The 17500-nt window shown below is 33.7% G+C and overlaps 1 protein-coding gene across 10 annotated transcripts in view; it reads right to left on the bottom strand.

The window, feature by feature from the left end:
• Positions 1–17500, bottom strand: part of npas3 (neuronal PAS domain protein 3) — a 608964-nt gene that overhangs the window by 233517 nt on the left and 357947 nt on the right. The window lies entirely within an intron of this gene.

Below are 17500 nucleotides of genomic sequence, written 5' to 3'. Positions count from 1 at the left end.
CTGGAGGCCAGACAAACATGCCTAGAGATATCCACTGTAGCACGGCAGCACAAAAAACAGAGAAATCTCCTCCTAAAGTGATCCTGATGGCTGAAATGAATTTGAATGACCTTTATTGCTACAAAACAGTGGCACTTATTCATCAAAGAGCACAATCAGATCTACTTCACATACACCGCAGAAACTTTTCTCCATCGGAAATGTTTTTTTTTTTTTTTATTCACGCAATAAATACTGAAAAAAATGATAAAAAAATCCTATCGGAATGCAACAACCCATTAGTATGCAAGATGAGGATCTATTCAAACCATGATAACCAGTCTCTTTGAGAAGAATAGGAAATTAATTTTTCTTCAAAAGACTTTTTCTAGAAAAGGAAGTGAATTTATCGCCACTGATGTGTTGTTTGCGGTTTGCTCTGCATTCATGCACAAAACATAAGCTATTTGATGTGTAAAAGTTTTGTTTTGGAGACCCAAGGCCAGTCCAGTTATATTTCAGGTAATCAGCACTCTGGAAGAATCCATTTCAGTTAAATGTTTAATTAATTAATCAAGGTTGACTAAAAAGCAAAATACACTGATGCAATGCTAATGCAAATCTATAAATTGTCTACAACTGTTTATTATAACATGCTTACTATGCATTAGCAATTTGCATGATTATATATAAAAACATAAAATTAATTAAATACTGATCATAACAACAACAATAAACAAAAAGTAATATAGAAATACAAGTTCAGTAATTAAGTCAATGAATTGTATTTAACAATATTCTTGCAATTATTATATAATATAATATAATATGATATATTATAATATAATATAATAACAGAATATAATATAATATAACATAATATAATAACATATAAAATATAATATAATATAATATAATATAACATAATAACATATAATAACTTATATAATATAATATAATATAATATAATATAATATAATATAACATAATATAATAACATATAAAATATAATATAATATAATATAATATAACATAATAACATATAATAACATATATAATATAATATAATATAATATAATATAATATAATATAATAAAATATAATAACATTTAATAACATATATAATATAATATAATATAATATAATATAATATAATATAATATAATATAATATAATATAATATAATATAATATAATATAATATAATATAATATAATATATAACACACACTTAAAAATACAAATACAGGGGTACAAATACAGAACCCAAGATTAAACAGATTACACACAGGGGTGTGACACAGGTGGAACAACTAAAACTAATGAAATGGTGGGAAAACAGAACAAAGCAATCACATGACACAAATACAAGAAACACAACACATAAACACACAAATCTAGACAATAATATAATATGAAAGGATGTGATGATATAATATAATATAATATAATATAATATAATATAATATAATATAATATAATATAATATAATATAATATAATATAATATAATATAATATAATATAATATAATAAAATTAGGGTTGGGTAGCACGTTCGCCTCACAGCAGGAAGGTCGCTGGTTCGAGCCTCAGCTAGGTCAGTTGGCATTTCTGTGTGGAGTTTGCATGTTTTCCCCATGTTCCGGCTCTTTCCTCCGGGAGGTTTGGTTTCCCCCACAAGTCCAAAGACATGCTATATGTGAATTGGGTAGAATAAATTGGCTGTAGTGTATTTGTGTGTGGTTGTTTTCCAGTGATGGGTTGCAGCTGGAAGGGCATCCGCTGTGTAAAACATATGCTGGATAAGTTGGCGGTTCATTCCGCTGTGGTGACCCCAGATTAATAAAGGGACTGAGCCGACAAGAAATGGAATGAATGAATAATATAATAACATATATTAGTACATTAATATATGTTAGTATGCAAGATGAAGATCTATTCAAACAATGCTAGCGAGTCTCTTTGAGAAGAATAGGAAATTCATTTTTCTGCAAAAGTCTAAGAAAAGCAAGTGAATTTATCGCAGCTGATGTTTTGTTTGCGGTTTGCCCAGTGTTCATGCACAATACATAAGCCACATGATAATGCAAAAGTTTTGTTTTGGAGACCCAAGGCCAGTCCAGAGTGAGGCCGGGGGTCCGGCAGGTAATGAGGACCTTCACACAGACAACACTGATTGCATTTCTCCTGTATGAAAACATCCAGCAATGACTGCTCACCAAGCCTTTCAATACGGACAGCGATCACACATGCATGCACGCACACACACAGCGATGCCTCTTAAGAAATCGCACAGGGCCTGACCACCACAGTCTAATTATGCTAATTGCTTCAATGCCCTTGCTTTATTTATGCATGGCGTCTAAGATAAATAAGAGAAAATTGCTTTGGATCTAACTGTATTCATTTTAGAATGCAAACTAGCCCGTGTTTGTTATGAGATTGCTGATGTGTTTACCCCTGAAATTCTGCAGGTAATTGCAATTTTGATTGTACATTTATTTTTCCCACTGACAGTCCCAGGACTGCGTCTGTTCTCAGTTTTTATAATTAAATGCTTTGTAATATTTAAGCACACCGAATGGAAGAAAAACAGCACACATTAGAATATTTTATTCACCAGACTGAATAGCTCGCTCAGGGGGGATCAAGACACACGGGGAGAATGAAAATGCGGGAATTCGGGAGCTTTTTTGTGTCGAGGTAAACATTAAAGTGGAATAAAGGCTGAGATATATGTGTCTCGTTATTGGCCTGAGAGTTTCTGAGGAGAAACTAAAGGCTGTTCTAGGACAGAAGGCCTAAAATATGGCCGGCACAGGTATGTAAACTCATCTAAACGAGCTGGATTTTACTTTGACATGCAATTTGTAATGCACAATAAATGCAATTCTGCGCACTGCCACAAGGGCTATAGTTTACAGTGGTCTAGATCAGGGGTTCTCAACCTTTTTCACTGCGGGGCCCACATCTTTCTCCGATCAATTTTTGAAGGCCCACCTGTCTGACATTAGCTCTAAAATGTTTTTATGAAATGCTTATTTAAACCTTTATTTATTAACCATTATTATATTATATTATATTATATTATATTATATTATATTATATATATATATATATATATATATATATATATATATATATATATATATATATATATATATATATATATATATATATATATTATTTATAACATTTTTATTTATTTTCATTTTTTAATAACTGTTTTTATTAATTTTATTAAATGATTTCGGAAGGATCAGGTGAGTGCTTTGACACCTAGACTTTTGTTTTGGAACCTGGCGCATTTCCACCGTTAGCGTGTTTCGTTTGGCATATGTGAATCAAGCAATCGTGCTTGGGTCCGCGCCAAAACAATCGGTCTGAGATCACCCATGACGTGGTCTCGGCTTGATTGAAATGAACTATGGAGGGGAACGATTGTTGTGAGAAAGCAAAACGATCCAACAAACTAACGGATCAGGCTATAACACAGTATATTATGGAAATGTTTTAGGCATATATGGCTATACGAAGAGAAAATGCTAAGTAGGGTGGGATGTCATCATTCCTGCCAGTAAATGTGCATTTTATGCCAAATACGAAAGTGAAAGCATGCTGAACTATTATGCCTCGTTCAGACCTGCGACTTGTAGCTGCCTGTCGCACTGGGTGGCGATCTGCCGCAAAGTCTGTGTGTAGGCTTATACAGCACGAATACAACCAGCCTCTGAGTGAGCTCAGAGGATCACGTGAGCTCTATTGGTGCTCCTATAGGCTGTCGCTCTTCATTTGCATAAAGTTGAAAGATTCTTAACTTTAACACGTCACTCGACACGCCCACATGGTCGCTGGTGTAGACGAAGGTAGTTGGAAGTTGCTCTCTCTCCGTAGATATGAACGGTCGTTTGTCGCTTTGCCGCTGCTTTTATAACATTTTTTATTTAAATATATTACATTTGTTGGGCATTCTATTATTTTCTATCAGCATTTTATAAAAAAATATTAAATTATTTAAATATAACTAAAAACTAAAACTATTATTTTTATTTTAAACAGACAGATTTAAAGAGAATCACAGGTCAACATGGATATTGCAAAAGACCAGCTTCGGCATTAAACTGGACTGACTGAAAATCTATTATTAACCTTCTAAGGCTTAGTGGCTACATAGGTGGACAGCACATTTTAGCTCTTCTGTCTTATGTTTTATATTTTGTTACAGACATACAGTGTCTGTCACGATCACCAGTGATCTAATTTCTTCAGAGATCGCTGGTAAACACTCACATGAACTACAAATTCGCCATGTTATGGACTACAACATCCAGTCATACAACACACACACACAACTGGTTTCAGATCCTGACTGATTATACTCCCAAAGCTGAAACTGCTCAAGTACAGTACATAACATTTGACTAGATATTTTTCAAGATACTAGTATTCAGCTTAAAGTGACATTAAAAAGCCATTTAAAAGCTTGACCACAGTAGGTTATATAGGCAAGTTAGGGTTATTAGGCAAGTTATTGTATAATGATGGTTTGTTCTGTAGACTATCGAAACAATATTGCTTAAGGAGGCTAATAATATTAACCTTAAAATGGCTTTTAAAAATGTAAATACTGCTTTCATTCTAGCCGAAATATTAAACAAATAACACTTTCTCCAGAAGAAAAAAAATATAATAGGAAATACTGTGAAAAATTCCTTGCTGTGTTAAACATCATTTGGGAAATATAGTAAAAGGAAAAAATAAATCACAAGAGGGCTAATAATTCTAACTTTAACAGTTTCTATTAAATAGATGTATTTAAATCTACTGTCAAGACCCCCAAAACAAATCTTGGCATCTTTAAAATTGTAAAGATAAAAAACTTAAGCATGAAGCTTTGTTCCATAATTCAAGCATGGACAGTTTCTGGCTCAAAATGAATCAGAAATTACATAGTTATGGTACTTTTGATAATGTTTCACGTACAAGCTTGAATAATAATAAGGATTTAAGTTCACTCGCAGATCCTCATTCTTTCTTCTCAGTGTGTGGCGTACATCAAGAGTCCCGTCATAAATTCCTAAAATTACAATTGATTCATCTGAGCAGAGGGAGAAAACAACACAGAGTTGCCATCCTCTTTAAATGAATGAACTCATCTCTACCTCATGGAGAAGTTTGACAAAATCACACACACACACAGGCCAGATCCAGCGGGCTGAGTTTTCCCTCTGCCGCGGTCGTCTGAGGTAAATCATTGCCATCTTTCAATCCTTTCATTATGAGGTATGGATTTCACCTCTGCGATGGAGCTTTTGAGTCTATTTGAAATGCTGGAGACCGTAACGATGAAGGATTTTACCCTGATTAATCAAAACACGGACCTTTCTCACCCACGGGCCAATTACAACTGGCCTTTGGACAAATAGAGGTCTGTGTCTGAAAGTTTCTCTCGTTAAATCCCAAGCCACGTAGAATAACTATCAAGGATATTGCTTTATTACTTGAAACACATACTTAATGTGTGTGTGTGTGTGTGTGTTCAGACTTGTCAGGACTGGTTGGAATTAAACACAATCTCTGGTGTGATTGCTCTGTTAGCGTGGTTCATTTAAATGAATGTGTGAATGCTGCAATATGAACCCTTCAATCCGATCAAATGGTTTGGTCCACTTATAAATTATAGCTCTGGTAAGGTTTAACTACATACAGAGGCTACAGATGGCTACATTAAGCAAAAAAACAGGATGTTCTGTCACAAGGTGCAACTCTGTAAAGGAGAGATTGCTCAAACATAAAAAGTTTTAAATTTAATGTCATCTTAATTAAAGCATGCATTAATTTTTTCTGCAACATAATAAATTTTTTTTATTGATTTTATTGAATGATTTCGGAAGGATCTGGTGAGTGCTTTGACACCTAGACTTTTGTTTTGGAACCTGGCGCATTTCCACCGTTAGCGTGTTTCGTTTGGCATATGTGAATCCAGCAATCGTGCTTGGATCCGCGCCAAAATAATCGGTCTGAGATCACCCATGAAGTGGTCTCGGTTCGATTGAAATGAACTATGGAAGGGATCGATTGTTATAAGAAAGCAAAACGATATAACAAATTAACGGACCAGGCTTTAACGCAGTGTATTGTGGAAATGTTTTAGGCATATATGGCTATACGAAGAGAAAATGCTAAGTAGGGTGGGATGTCATCATTCCTGCCAGTAAATGTGCATTTCATGCTAAATACGAAAGTGAAAGCATGCTGAACTATAATGCCGCATTCAGACCTGCGATTTGTAGCTGCCTGTGGCACTGGGTGGCGATCTGCCGCAAGGTCTGTGTGTAGGCTTATACAGCACGAATACAACCAGCCTCGGAGTGAGCTCAGAGGATCACGTGAGCTCTATTGGTGCTCCGATAGGCTGTCGCTCTTCATTTGCATGAAGTTGAAAGATTCTCAACTTCGACACAAGACACGTCCACCTGGTCGCCAATGGTCGCTGGCGTAGACGGAGGTCGTCGGAAGTTGCTCGCTCTCCGTAGATATGAATGGTCGCTTGGTGCTTTGCCACTGCAAGTCGCTTGTAGTGTGAATGAGGCCTTAACGAGAGCTGTTTATTCGTTAGGAAAATTGTTTCAAATATATTAATACGTGTGTCTGTATTTATATATACATAATTACGATTAATGAGGCACAGTGGCTCAGTGGTTAGCGCTGTGGTATCACAGGAAAAAGGTCATTGGTTTGAGTCCCGACTGGGTCAGTTGGCATTTCTGTGTGGAGTTTGCATCTTCTGTAATGTTGGTGTGGGTTTCCACTGGATTCTCCTGTTTCCCCCACAGTACAAAGACATGCTCTCTAGGTGAATTGAAGAAACTTAATTGGCTGTAGTGTATGTGTGTAGATGAGTTTGTATAATAACAATAATAATACATTTTATTTCCAATGCGCTTTTCTCAGACCCAAAGCGCTAACAGGCCTACAAGGCGAACAAAGCAGAAGAATAAACACTGTAAAAAAGACCACAATAAGACAATAAAATATGAACGATTCAGTACAATTGGATGACAAAATTAACAAAAATAATCAAAGTTGAAAGCAACGTTAAAAAAGTGAGTCTTGAGAAGTTTCTTAAAACATTCCAGAGAAACTGCATTCCTGATGCTAATGGGTAGGCCATTCCATAACTGAGGCGCACTGTACGTAAAAGCACGACCACCTATAGTCTCCAGTTTACAGCGTGGCTGATACAACAAAATTGCAGATGAAGAACGAAGACTGCGGGTGATAGTGCCCAGAGTTACCAGGTCACAGATGTAGTCAGGTGCTAGCCCATGCACTGCTTTGTATGTTAAAATTAGGGTCTTAAAATCAATACATGACTTAACAGGAAGCCAGTGAAGTTGCAGGAGTGATATGGTGGCGCGTGGAAGTATGTGTTAAAACCCGTGCAGCAGAATTTTGAATGTACTGTAAACGTCTCAGAGAGCTTGCTGGTAGGCCCCAGAAGAGTGAGTTACAGAAGTCATGACATGATGTGATGAAGGCATGTATAAGCCTTTCCGCATTAGGACGTGATAAAGGTCTAATCTGCACAACGTTATGTAGTATGAGTGTTTACCAGTACTGGGTTGCAACTGGAAGGGCATCCGCTATGTAAAGCATATACTGGAATAGTTCATTCCGTTGTGGCAACCCCTGATTAGTAAAGGGACTAAGCCATAGGAAAATGAATGAATGAATGAATAATTACAAATAATCATGAATAAAATTTGCCCACTATAAAGGACTATAGTATTTGTTCATGTATGCAGTTACATTTTTTTTTTACGATTGTTTACACTCTTAAATAAAAATGTTTACACTTTGCAAAATTCTACTCCAAGGAGCAAAACACCGCCACAGATTTGCACAACATTACACACAATGTCTGCTTCACTCTTTTTGCAAAACATTACACACAGTGATTTGTAAAACTCTACACACATTTCGATACCTTAGACACAGATAAGGATTGAGAGGTTACTTCTTTGTCATTACAAAGCCCTGGATTGCCAATGACTACGCCAATGAACGAATAGGATAAACACATTTACAAGGTGTGGAAGCACACATGTGCTAATTTGAAAACGCAGCACTCATGTGTGCTATAAAAAGCAGGCGGTGAGTTCACCTGTATTCATCAAAAATGGAATTAGCTAGAAGAAGAGTGAGAATGATAGGGATGCTCAAAGGAGGTAGAGGAAGAGGAGAAGGAGGTAAAGGAAGAGGCGGTAGAGGAAGAGGCCTAGGTAGAGGAAGAGGTAGAGAAGGACTTGAAGAGTTGATAGAACCTGAACAAAGAAGACGAGGACCAAATTTGACTCAAGAAATCCGCGAAACACTTATTGACCGTGTTATCAACCATGGACTGACACTGATGGAAACTGGACAAAGCGTTCAACCAAATCTCAGCAGAAATACTGTATTTCTTAAATTGAAATGTCTGCCCAAAAATATAGCACCTTCTATTTCCTAAAATGTGTTTTTTTTTACAAATGTGTTTTTATTTATCACAGCAGTGTGAAACTGTCTGCAATAGTGTCTGATCATTGAGGACTGTGTTGGTTAAATGAAGACTAATAGCATTTTCACAAATATGTGTAAAGGTTTTGACTGAAGTGTGTCATTTTGCAAACAATCTAGGAATTCTGCAAATTGAGTGTGGGGTTTGAATAATTGTGGTTATATTTTGAAGAAAAAAAAACCCTGGTTTTCTAAATTGTTTGTAAACAATTGAGAAAAAAAAACTGTAATATGTAGCAAATATGGACATCCCTATTCAACAACATGACCATACACTCCAAAATGAGCCATTCAGTCATTCAGCAGACTAATGACTTTTCAACTCATTTCCACCAATCACGCACAAGCCTGCTGGTTTGTTTGTTTGTTCAGATGTATTCCTTTATTCGATTATCCGTTCAACAAACCTACAGTCTCCACAAACCCAAATGATATTTGCTTTCTAAAAAAAAAACGACAGCATGAATTCATTGATAACCTTATATCTCATTAAGTTCACAATCCCGCAGCATTACCATTAAAAGCAGGAGAGGGAAAATGCTTTTGTTACTCGCTCTGTTCCCCCCGCTGACAAGTGCTTGATTTATTTATTGTATTGGTGCGTCGTCGTCTCGTGTAGAGGAACAAACGCGCCGGGGCACAAGCCTGAGTCTCCATTGACAGCCCTTTTGTACGGCGGCATAAAAAATGAGCCACTTACTTACAATACATCCATAGGAAATCAGATGCACACACACACACACAAAAAGAATCGCAATGAAAAGTACGGAAAGACGACACACAAGGGAGGGGAAATCAATAGAGAATAACCTCCTTTTCTCAGGCCTCGAATTTCAGATTCAGCAAAAGTTTTGTCTGGGGAACTTTTGGCTGATACACGTCTGAAACCGGGCATTAATCATTCCAACAAGTCGTACATTTCTATAATACGAAGCCTCTCGGCCTCGCATACAAACCTATCACTCAAAAGCCTGCGCAGCCAAAACCCTGAAGGCGCAGATAAGGAATCGCCACAGCCTCATATTGGGTTAAATCACTGTATAGCCACATTAGGCTGAAAACGGAGGCTTGGCTTTATACCGCCGGTGCCCAGATGCTTATCCGCCGCTGAAAAAGACATTTGTCTTTTGTCTGGATTGCCCTTGACACATCCTTAAGGGAAGGAAGTCTTGAACTTGTCTTTGTTTTGAAGAGCCCTTGGACCTCCGCGGTTTAATCTGGGTTAAACGCGGTCTGATCTCGCGAGTATTTCCCCACAGCTTTTGATAAAGCGCTCACCAAATCCCAGCTCTTCTCTGCTTTCATATATGAACTATTCATCGCTTCTCGGACCTGGAGGGACACGTATTGGATGTATTGGGGATTCAATGTGGTCCAAAAATGCTTTAAAGACTCCACAAACATCTCGCTTGTTAAACGGTACAAATCATTCAAATGTGTGTACAGACTCAATGGGATGATGTTTTAATATGTAGCCTTGTTTTAGGTCCTATTAAAGGGGCAGTTCTCTCAACATTCGGTCATCATTTATTTATCATTCACTTGATTTCTTTTTTTCTCCTTCTTTTATTGAACATCTAGAAAAAAAAAAAAAACTATTGGTAAAAGAGCTTTATTGTTTAAGGGTCCAACATATTGGAACAATTTACCTGCTAATATTGCATCATTTAAGGAGTTTAAACAAGCTTTGCTGTCATATTTTATTTACTTTGAATGTACTGTTTTTCTGGAGGATGTTGTTTATGTTGTAAGTGGATGCACTAATCTGTTTACTACACTGTAAAAAAATCTGGGTCCCACACAATCGATTTGTCAAGAGGGCATGAAGGAGTTATTGTGTTTGTGTGTGTGTGTGTGTGTGTATATATATATATATATATATACACACATACAGTTAAAGTCAGAATTATTAGCCCCCCCTTTTTCTTTTTTTAAATATTCTCTTCGATAATCTTATGGTCTTTTTACCTCTTCCGTTATTGATTGTATTTGGCTGTTTGATGGATGTGGATAGTTTTGTAATATTATGTGATTGCAATTCATTGTGGGCCCTGCTTGAAAATGACATCTCAATACATCTGAACGGGTTAATAATAATAAAATGAACCATTTTATTTTCTATTCTATTTTATTTTTTAATATTTTAGTTTAGTATTGATTTACTTTTAGTTCACTAGTTTACTATTTTGCCTTTTATTTTAATTATGTTTTATTTTATTTTATTTTTTTATTAGGTTTGCCAATGGATTTAGTTTAGTATTGCTTTTTTTAGTTGACTAGTTTATTAATTTGGCCTTTTATGTTATTTTATTTTTTTTTTATTGTATAATTTTATTTTATTTAAATTTATTTAATTTAATTTCATTTAATTTATTATTATTATTATTTTTTTAGGTTTGCCAATGGATTTAGCTTAGTATTTTTACTATAGTAGTTTATTAGTTTTAGTTCACTAGTTTATTAATTTAGGCTTGAATTTTTAATTTAATTTAATTTAATTTAATTTAATTTAATTTAATTTAATTTAATTTAACTTAATTTAATTTAATTTAATTTAATTTAATTTAATTTAATTTAATTTAATTTAATTTAATTTAATTTTATTTAATTTTATTTTATTTTTAGGTTTGCTAATGGATTTAGTTTAGCATTGCTTTATTTTTAGTTGACTGATTATTAATGTAGTATTTTATTTGATTTTATTTTACTTTAGTTTATATTACTTTAGTTTTGGGCCGTCATTGGATTTAGTTTAGTATCGTTTCATTTTTACAAGACTAGTTTATAAATGTAGCCTTGTATTTTATTTTATTTTATTTTATTTTATTTTGTTTTATTTTTAGGATCGCCAATGGATTTAGTTTAGTATTGTTTCATTTTTACATGACTAGTTTACTAATTTAGCCTTTTATTTTATTTTATTTTATTTTAATTTAATTTATTCTATTCTATTCTATTCTATTCGATTCTATTTTATTTTATTTTATTTTATTTAATTTTATTTTATTTTATTTTATTTTATTTTATTTTTATTTATTTATTTATTTATTTATTTTTATTTATTTATTTATTTATTTATTTTTTTAAGTTCGTTAATGGATTTAGTATTGTCTTAGTATTAGTTGACTAGTTTATTAATTTAGCATTTTATTTTTATTTTACTTTATTTTGTTTTACTCTACTCCCTCTTCTTCAAGTCTGCTGCTAGAGTTCCAGCGTGTAAATGATACAGATGTTATTTTACGTCTCTCTCTCCCACAGGGATGTCTCATTATCACAGCCTGCACTGCTTCTTTCCCTAGAGAATCAGCCAGATATTTTGAGCACTTCAAACACACTTCCTCTTCCTCATCCCAATGAAAGACTAGTTTTAACCCACTCTGTTCTTCCTAAACTCCTCTTCTGATGTAAATACAGCACTTCTGCAGGCAGGTATAAGAGCCGGTTCTGACATCTGTGCTCTATGTAGTAAAACATGTGGTTTTATGTGTGTATCGCAGCGGTGTGATTAGAGGCTGTGTGTATCTGGCATTTGTGTGTTTGTCTTCTGTCATTATGGCACACGTGGGTAGACTTTAGTGGGCTTCTTATGGGCTCATAACGGGCTCCGGGTGTCATTACTGTGGCTTTAAATGTGCTCTCGAAGGAAACCAGACCAATAAATACACATATATACTACACAAACACTCGGCTGTGACACTGGCTGAGTCTGCTGTTGTGGAGAATCTGTTATTTTTTTCAGAACTGCTTTCTTTTTTGTTTTTGCTTATTTAAATGATAGATATTGGGTATTTGTTTGCTACTGCAACTGGTGGAAATGTGTTTAAATGCCTAAAAACTAAATCAATATTGAACTAAATCTAATGGCGTACCTAAAAAATAAAAATGTAAAAACTAAATAAAATATAAGGCTTAATAAATAAACTAGTTAACTAAAACTTATTTAACTGGCGGACCTAATAAAAAAAAAGTTAAATAATAAAATAAAATAATAAAAACTAAATCAAACTAAAAACTAAATTTATTGGCACACCTAAAAAAAAAAAGAAAAAAAAAGAAAAAAAATTAAATAAAATCTATTGGCACGCCTAAAATAAAATAAAATAAAATAAAATAAAATAAAATAAAATAAAATAAATAAAAGGAAGAAAAAAAAATTAAAACAATACTAAACTAAATTGGCACACCTAATAAATAAATAAATAAAATAGAAATGTTTCTTGATTTAATAATTTTTAGATATTTGGCCTAAAAACAGGTCAAAATATGCAAGTAAGAATAACAATTTTGCAGTTAATCATGGTAAATAAAATTAAATTTTTTTTTATTAATTTGTATTACCATTTTCCAGAAGTTTTATGTTTGGGTATGCTATAATTAATTTATATATATATATATATATATATATATATATATATATATATATATATATATATATATATATATATATATATATATATATATATATATATATATATAACCATAATAAATATAAATAGATAAAACTTAGCAGTGGTGATTATGTGTGTGTACATTTCTACACTGTCATAAAATTGTAAAAAAAGTTGCTTAATTTAATGCAAATGTTTTTAATTTAGACTTTCATCCCTTCTATGACCTCACACCCAACATATCAGACCTTCTGGTTAACTCTAACCATTATAAAACATCCCACCAAAACTCCCAACAACCAAACCAGTCCCCAGGTTTCAATCCCTCCTATGCCAGGCTGATGAATTACAGGCGCTGGCACGTTTTAAATAAAGACGACGAGCTGCTGCTGTGTCAAAGGCCACGGCGACTCCTGCTTATAACAGAAGTAGTGACAGGTTACGATCAAGGGCCGCGCTGACATTCTCCGCGCAAAGGTCAATGTATGGCCGAGCCCACGATGAAGAAATGAGCGGCCTGCCATCATTGCCAAGCCAAAAGGTCAGACACGAGCTGATTGGTGATAGAACTATCAAATTAACCAATCAATACACGGCTGGGATGGGAGGAAACGGCCCCTCGGGGGAGAGCCGACAGACTCCACCAAATGCCAAGATGTCAATAGCTCTGCGCCAGTGAGAGCCTGACACACACATGAACACACACACATGCATGTACACACACACACACACACACACACACACACACACACACACACACACACACACACACACACACACACACACACACACACACACACACACACACACACACACACAGAGAGAGAGAGAGAGAGAGATTCCTCCACAAAAATCATTTCAATTAGCACGCTCACACATCTAATGAAACTGATGAATACGTCAACACGTTTTACTAATAGCTAACATTTCACTTTAGGATTATTAACATGGAAATTAACACTCCTATAAAGTAAAATAAAATAAAATAATGCTTCTTGAATAAGAATTTTAGATACTTGGATATAAAATAAAATAAAATAAAATAAAATAAAATAAAATAAAATAAAATAAAATAAAATAAAATAAAATAAAATAAAGTAAATGCTTTTTGACTAAATATTTTAAGTTACTTGGATTTCTGTGTGGAGTTTGCATGTTCTCTCTGCGTTCGCGTGGGTTTCCTCCGGATGCTCCGGTTTCCCCCATAGTCCAAAGACATGCGGTACAGGTGAATTGGGTAGGCTAAATTGTTCGTAGTGTATGAGTGTGAACGAGTGTGTATGGATGTTTCCCAGAGACTGGTTGCAGCTGGAAGGGCATCCGCTGCTTAGAACATATGCTGGATAAGTTGGCGGTTCATTCCGCTGCGGCGACCCCAGATTACAGTTTTTCTCGGTCGCTTTGATGCATTTCTTACAACACTATTTACATTTGCACATCAGCTAATGCATTTCTCAAAACAATTAGTCTTTTGTGCACATCCTAGTAGCAGTTTCTGATTCCTTCCAACAAATTGCAAATGCTTTTGGACATGCATTAATTGCTTTTATACAACTCTCTGCTATTTATAACATTATCATTTGCTTATGTCATGTCAGTCAAAATGAACTAAACTTGTAAATGCTGAATAGTCACTCCATATTAAACTAATATTCCTCATTTCATTATTTGAGTCATTACATACAAAAGTGTTGAACTAATGGTCAAAATCTGTCTAGCAAATTTTATTTAAAAAAAATTATCTTTATTTTTCTGAAAATGTCTTCTAAATTGAACAATTTCATGAATGATTTACAGACCTGTGTATGTTGTAGGTTCAGTTCCAATATGTTCTGCAATATTGTTTACAGTTGTGCCCAGCTTTACCCAAAGGAAGCGTATGCTTGTTGTAAATACGGGTGTATTTATTCTTTTGCACAATGCTGTGAATAAATTAGAATTGCAACAAGCATATACAGTAAAACCTCACAAAATGCAGTGATGTCTAACTTTGCTGTAGTTTCCAAATGGCTGTGCAAATAGTATAAAGTGCTGTCTTGAGCATTTTTAGGTGCTGACTTTTTTGCATTGAAAAGATGTCCAGAGTAAACTGTCATAATGAAATCATAACAAAGCCATTTGACTACCTTGTTCATAAACAATGGTGTCAGGACTTTTCATTTTGATGATAGGGACACTTTGATTGACATGAATACTTGCTTTTGAGGAAAAAGCTATCCATTTTGAGCATGTGACGCACTCTTGCTGGTTATCAGCTATGTTTTGCAGTTTGTACTAATTTTTTTGAGAAATGCATTAACTGTTGTGCAGAAATGCACTGGTGTTGTGAGAAACGCACCAAAGAGACTGAGAAAAACTGTAAAAAAGGGACTAAGCTGAAAAAAAAATGAATGAATTAAATAAAATAAAATAAAATAAAATTTAATTTAATTTAAAAAATGCTTTTTGACAAAATTTTTTTAAATAAAAAATAATAACTTTTTTGTCAAAAGTTTGTCAAAATTTTAGTCAAAAATACTTTTTGACTAAAAATGTTTAGATACTAAACTAGAAACAAGACAAAAGTAAAACAAAGTAAAAAAAAAACTAAACAAACAAAACAAAACAAGAAATAAAATAATAAAATAATAATAAAATAAAATAAAATAAATAAAATAAAATAAAATAATAAATAATAAAATAAAAATTAAATAAATGAAAATAAAACTAAAAATAAAATAAAATAAATGCTTCTTGACTAAGAATTTTGAGATACTTCAACTAGAAACAAGACAAAAACCTCTAAATATAATTTTTGAAGTGTTTTATAGGAAATAAAATAAACTAAACAGAAAATGTTTCTTCATCTAAAAAAAATTAATACTTAAACTAAATACAAGACAAAATCAAGAAAACTATTGGCAAGACTAAAGTAAGAAAATTTAACTTTTGTAGTGTATTATAGACAATAATATCAAATAAAAATTTACTGAAATTGTATGTTTGTGTCTACTTTAGTATATACAATACAATAATAGCAAACAATTACGAAATTTAAGAAAAATCTAAAGAAAACTTTGAAATAGTGACTATTTTGGGGGGAATTGTATTAGCTATTTTTTTCAAAGCACAAGTTAAGTGCTAGTAAACAAAAAAACAAACAAACAGACAAACAAACAAACAAACAAACAATTAAATAAATAAAAAAATAAATAAACAGACAGACAGACAGACATGCAGACAGACAGACAGACAGACAGACAGACATGCAGACAGACAGACATGCAGACAGACAGACATGCAGACAGACAGACAGACAGACAGACAGACAGACAGACAGACAGACAGACAGACAGACAGACAGACAGACAGACAGACAGACAGATAGATAGATAGATAGATAGATAGATAGATAGATAGATAGATAGATAGATAGATAGATAGATAGATAATCAAATAAGTAAACAAAATAAATAAATAAATAAATAAATTAATTAATTAATTAATTAATTAATTAATAAATAAAGGAGCTTATATATTTATCTTGCCATTTTTTATTTAATATTAATCCAGCCAAAATAAAATAAATTAGACTTTCTCCAGGTGAAAATTTTTTTTATAGGAAATACTGCCACAACCTGCTTGCTCTATTAACCATCACTTAGGAAACATTTGAAAAATAATACAAATTTCACAGGAGGCCTTAAAAAAATCTGTTTAACTCTATATAATGACTGTAGTGGAAAACATTCAAACAATCTAAAAGATCTCAAATCAAACTGGCTGCCACACTATTTCAATTCCTCCCCGTCCCGTCCTCCAGGAGTGAGAAGCAGAAGAGACACAAGGACAGGAGTGGGACGGGGGGTATGAGCGTTTAGTCTCATCAGTCAGTAATCCTCTTCTACATTTACTGCAGGAGCTCAATATCACTTCAGCTCCACCACGAGTGCCTCTACCTATCAGCGCTGAAGAGGATCTGTTCACATATTTAGCCCTTCATTCTTCCAGCTCTCCGAATTGCAGGCTCTCCTTTCACCTGAGGGCCCGATTTCCACACACCAGCCCATCTGGGACATCATTGACTATGTTTACATGACCATCAGTAATCAAATGATTTGCCTTAATCTGAATAAGACAATAACATGATTAAGATGTTTATATGAATTGCTCCTGTTTTACATGTAATGGCGCATAAATAGCTTAACGTCATTGCAAATTTGCAAGTTTCATGTGATTTCAGGGGTTTCATTTTTAATTGTTCGGTTTTAACAGCAGTTTGGCTGTTTCACTTTCATTAAGGAACATTTCATTCATGCCCCTGTGACAAACTGAGATATTGGATGTGAGTATGAAGTATGGACTGATGGAAGAGTGTTGTTTTAATGCAATTTGATACCGCACGCTAAATGGAAAGAAAAAACTTCCGCATTTGGCAATTGTGGGTGTTTTAAGTATCATATGTTATACTTTGACCAGAGAGCATGAATAAATAAATAAATAAATAAATAAATAAATAAATAAATAAATAATGTGTGGAGTTTGCATGTTCTCCCCATGTTGGCGCAGGTTTCCTTCGGGTACTCCGGTTTCC

The sequence above is a fragment of the Danio rerio genome, chromosome 17, assembly GCF_049306965.1.
Source record: "Danio rerio strain Tuebingen ecotype United States chromosome 17, GRCz12tu, whole genome shotgun sequence".
NCBI lineage: Eukaryota > Metazoa > Chordata > Actinopteri > Cypriniformes > Danionidae > Danio > Danio rerio.
Note: the sequence above shows the minus strand (reverse complement) of the source record. Positions and strands in the feature narration are given on the sequence as shown.